Raw genomic sequence first — 5,677 nt, 5'->3', positions numbered from 1 at the left:
AGCTCCCACTAGTTCAGGTCGGCTGTTTGTGTGGGATCCTAACCTTTGTAACTGCCCTTTACAGTCTGTAGAATGATTTCACATATAGTCACACACCCCCCCCCCCCAGTGATGTGGCAACCCGAGGACAGGTTCTAGCTAGCCTACTTGTGTTCTATCTTTCTTTCTCCCCACCTCCCCCAAACAGGATCTTACTCTGCAGCTCTGAGTCTAGGCTGTTCTGGAATCACTGTATAACCTAGGCTGGCCTCTCATGTGAAATAATCTTCCACCTCGACCTCTGGAGTGCTAGAATTACAGGTATGAGCAACTCTGCCCCGCAAAAGTTAAAATCTTAACAAGAATGAACCTGAAGGTCACCCCTCGTGATACCTGTTCAAAGACCGCTGGCGGTACAGGTGTAGTTCAGTGGTGCTTACCTAGCTGGTCCCAGGCCCTGGGCTGGCTCTATAGCACTGCCAACAACAGCAACAAGCCTTTCAAAAGAAAAGGCCCTCTCAAAAATACTCTGACACTCTTCAGGAGCCCGACATTCCATAGCCAAACTTCCTCTCCAAACGTGTTGCAGTTTGCATGGAGGGATGAGTCACTTGGCTTTGCATACAGCCATCCCAGCAGACCTGAGCCCTGGGAGCTCTCTTCCTCTTTCAGTGACTTTCTCCCTCCCCCTAGGTGGGAACACAAGTGTGTGAAACAAGGAACAAAGAGTCAGAAATAACCGTAGCAGCTCCATGAGGCTGGCTGCACAACTGGACTGATAATTCCAGCCTTCCCCTGATTATAACTGCGGCCTCAGGAAGAAACTCCTCCCTTCCTTCCCTCATCAACTCCCGGTCCCTCCCCCAACTACTTGCCTTAACTGTCTCCACTAATTTTGCAAGAGCAAGGAATCTCTTAGAATGGAATTTCCTTCCCTTTAGGAATCAAAAGTAAACACTCCAAAGTCCACTGTGACCTGTTTTTCCTTGATAATTCTTGGTCTTTATGATAATCTCAGCCATGGGGATTAGAGTTCTGGGAATAAGAACTTAATTAGGAACTGACTACCAGCCTCCTCTTACTACTACTAAAAGCAGAGTCAGTATTTTATTTATTATTAATCTGTGTGTCTGTGTATGTTGTGTATGATGTACATTGACTCTGTGTGACTCTGACATCTGTGTGCCACTGTACACATGGGGAGGTCAGAGGACAACTTTCCCAAGTCAACCATACACTATGGTTTCCAGGAGCCAAATTCATGTCTTTAGGCTTCCTTGGCAAGAGTGTTTATGTACTGAGCCATCTTATGCCGAAATCTAGGTGCAGACCTCCAATTGTCGTGCACCGCGCCCCCGTGTCTGCATTAGGTGTGCTTGAACCCAGTTACGGAGCTTCGGGCAAGGGGCTGGAGGTTAAAATACACAAACACACACAGACAGACAGAGACACGGGTCATCCTTGAATTCCCCATGAATGTCCCCTTTATTGTGTTCAGGGGCAGATTATATAGAGATAGCCACGCCCCAGCCAAACCCACCAGAAACCACTCTCCTGCCATCAGGAACTCCTGAAGGTCTCATGCTCAGAGCAGCTGTAGGCACTCAGATCAGGGGATTACAAGAAATTCAGGATCTAGGGTCTCACTGCTCCCAACAATCTTAATAGCACATTTTATCTTTATTTACAACATTTTTTAATGTTTTATTTGTTATGAGACAGGTTCTCACTATCCAGTCCTGACAGGTCTGGTACTCAATATGTAGTCTGTTCTGTCTCTAAGAAACCTGGGATACATCTTAGCACCTGCAGCTCCTCCCAGCACTTTTCTCCCTCTCCCTACCCTGAACTTCTGCAACTCCAGGGATGAACTTCACTTTCCTGCCCCCAGCTTCTCTGATTTCTATATAACCCAGTCATTTTGATTTTGTACTCTTTTTGGTCTCTTGGCTTGCTCTTGGCCACTGGGTCCTCTCTTGGTCCACCTGCCCCTTCTCTCTTCTCGTCCTCTACCATTCTCAGGCCCCTCCTCTCACTGCCCGGTTCAGTCTGGACCCTTCCAGATGCCTCTGCTTTTCTCCCTCATATCTACAATAAAACCTCAACCATATGTAGGAGCGATCATATCCTCATTCTTCATTCATAGTCCAGTCTGGTCTGGAATTCAGAGATCCCCCTGGCTCTGCCTCTGGAGCACTGGAACAAAGATGTGTACTACGACTAGTTACTTATTTAGTTACTTACTTATAGAGGAAGTGAAGGGGTGAAGTCTATTAGTAAAAGGTGGGAAGTGGACATGGATAGCTGCAACATCCTGCTGCAGTCCAGCAGCTCCTCTCAGTTGATGGTGAGATCATCCAGCCTGGCCTACACAGTTCCCATCTGGCAGGCACGCACAAATGGTGGTGGATATCTTTCAGGTGTGGTGTTCTATCATGGCCATGAACAAAAGGTCTGTCCCCTTGACCAGCTCCACTATCGCAGGGACAAAAATTATAGTCTGGAGTGCTGGGCATCCTAGCTCGCTCATATTTGAGCATGTATGGAGTAGCGGGGAAGCCAGGGTGTTTCGATATCTTCTGACCCAACCCTCCTCTTCCTCAGCATTTTCCAAGTGACTACTCTTTCATCCTCCTCCCATAGTCAAAGTCACATCATCAAATGCTGTCCTTCTCTTATAAAAACACAGACCAATGAAAACCACACCTCCATTCATTCATTCATTCATTTTTGGTGCAGTCTCATGTAGCCAAACTGACCTAAAGCTAGCCTTGAACTTTTGATCCTCCTGCTTCAAATTCCCAAGGACTGAGAATACACTCCTGTGCCGCTGCACCTGGCAGAACCATAATTTTAATTTTTTTTTTTTGGTTTTTCAAGATAGGGTGTCAGTGTATAACAGCTTTGTCTGTCCTAGAATTTGCTTTGTCTAGAACTTTGTCCTAAAACTTGTCTGTCCTAGACCAGGCTGGCTTCGAACTCACAGAGATCCGCCTGCCTCTGCCTCCCGAGTGCTAGGATTAAAGGCATGTGACACCACTTTCTAGCTATAATTTTAATTTTTAAATTACATTTAGTGTGTGTGTTTGAAGAGGTCAGAAGACAACCTATGGGAGTAGCCTCATTGCTTCCATGTGGGTGCTGGGAACAGAATACACAACACCAAGTTTGGCAGCAACATCTTTACTCACTGAGCCATAGAATCAGAATTTTAGGATGATCTTTTTTTTTTTTTTCAAGACAGGGTTTCTCTGTGTAACAGCCTGGCTGTTCTGGAACTTGCTTTGTTGACCAGATTGGCCTCTCACAGAGATCTGAATGCCTCTGCTTCCTGAGTGCTGGAAATAAAGGTATGCTCCAACACACCCAAATGAAAACTTCAGTCTTTAACAAATCTCAATATTCAGGGCCGGAGAGATGGCTCAGCAGTTAAAGCACTGACTGCTCTTCCAGATGACCTGGGTTCAATTCCCAGCACCCACATGGCAATTCACAACTGTCTGTAACTCCAGGGTCCAACATCCTCACACAGACATACATACATGCAGGCAAGCACCAATGCATATGAAAATAATTTATTTTTTAAAAAACCAGTATTCTACAAATGAAGAAATTATATCTCTCTAGTCTTTGCTGTGGTGACTGGCACTGAGTAGGTGCTCAGTAAATATTAGTTGGTTCTCACAAACCTAAGTTGTTTGTAAAGACATTCCATATGAGACTACAAAGTTCTTAACTTCAAAATCATTTTATTTCAACTCTCTTACACCAGGTTATGTGGTTCCACTGGAACTACTTGTCTCTAAATATATAGTTTTATTTATTTATCGTACTTCTGGCAATTCAACCTATGGCCTGGTGTATGCTAAGTCAGCACCATTATGCTTCCTTTCCAGTTCTCTCCCCCCCACGTATCCATCCATTCATCCATCCTTCCATCCATCCCAGTACATACATGGTGCTCATGTGCTCATAACCACCTAAAACTCCAGTTCCAGCTGTGTGATACCCTCTTCTGGCACTGCAGGCTTGTAGTATCCAGACATGCACGCAGGCAACACATTCATTCACATAAAACTGGTTCAAGCTGGTTCAGACCAATTTGGGCCGGGTCAGACTGGTTCAAACAGGCTCAGACCAGTCGAGGCCGGTTCAAACCGGTTCATACAGGTCAAGACTAGTTCAAACCAGTTCAAATCGGTCTCGACCGGGCAAGACGGGCTCAGACTGGTCGAGACCAGTTCAGACCATTTCAAACCGGTTCAAATCCGGACCGGATCAAACCGGTTGATACTGGTTCAGACCGGCTCAAACTGGGTCTGACCAGCTAAAGTCGGCTTTGACTGGCCCAAACCCGATAAACCGGTCCAGACTGGATCAAACAGGTTTAAACCGGATCAAACCAGTTCTGACCGGCCCAAACTGGTTCAGACAGGTTTCGACCGGTTCAAACCGGTTCTGACCAGTTCAAACCTGTTCTGACTGGTTCAAACCGGATCAGACCAGCTTCAGTGGGTCCTGATCACTTCAAACCGGACTGGTTCGGACTGGTCCAGACCGGCCCAAGTCAGCTCAAACCGGTTCAAACCGGTTTAAACTGGATCACTGGCTCGGACCGGCTCCAACTGGTCCAGACCGGTCGAGACTGGTCCGAGCTGGTTTTAACAGGATAAAACCGGTTTCGACTGGCTCAAACCAGATAAAACCGGTTCCAGCCAGTCCTGACCGGTTCAAACCGTATCAAACCTGTCCCATCTGGCTCAAAACGGCTTTGACTGGTTAAAGCTGGTTCAGACCAGTTTCTGCCGGCGCAAACCCGCACAAACAGGTTCAAACCAGTTCTGACCGGCTCGAACCGGTCCTGACCGGTTCAGACCGGATCAAAACCAGCTCCAACTGGCCGAAACTCTTTTAGACTGGTTCAAACTGGTTCAGACTGGTTTGGGCCGGATCAGACTGCTCGAGACTGGCTTAAACCGGCCCAAGCTGGTTCAGACCGGTTCAAACTGGTTCAAGCCAGTTCAGACCGGTCAAGACCGGTTCAACACAGGTTCAAGCAGGCTCAAAAGCCCGGTTCAGACCGGCCCAAGCAGGTTCAAACTGGTCGAGACCCATTCAAACCAGTTCAAAACCGGTTCAAACCGGCTGAGACCAGTTAAGACTGGTTCAGACCGGTTGAGGCCAGTTCGGGCCACCTCAAACCGGTTGAGACCGGCTCAAGCCAGTTCAGACCGGGTCGGGCTGGTTCAGACCGGTCGAGACCCTTTCAAACTGGTTCAAACAGGTTGAGACCTGTTCAAACCAGTACATACCAGTCAAGACTGTTTCAAGCCGGTTCAGACCGGGTGTCTGTGCTGCTGGGGTTATATTTAGGAAGTGGTTCCCTGTGCTAATGCGTTCAAGTGTACATCCCAATTTCTCTTCTATAAGGTTCAAAAATTTATTTTTATTTTTATCTTTATCTCTGTGTTTGTGTGTGTGTGTTTGTAGTGTGCATGTCCTTGGAGGCCAGAAGAGGGCACTGGATCACTTTGGAGCTAGATTTACTGATAGTTGTAAGCCACACATGGGTACTGGGAACTGAACTCTGGTCCTCTGCAAGAACAGTACTCAGGTCTTAACCACTATGCCATTTCTCCAGCCCCTTAACAGTTTTACTATTATTCAAACGCCCAAGTTCAAAGTCTACTGTGAGAAT

This window comes from Arvicola amphibius, chromosome 4 (genome assembly GCF_903992535.2).
Source record: "Arvicola amphibius chromosome 4, mArvAmp1.2, whole genome shotgun sequence".
Lineage (NCBI taxonomy): Eukaryota > Metazoa > Chordata > Mammalia > Rodentia > Cricetidae > Arvicola > Arvicola amphibius.
Note: the sequence above shows the minus strand (reverse complement) of the source record.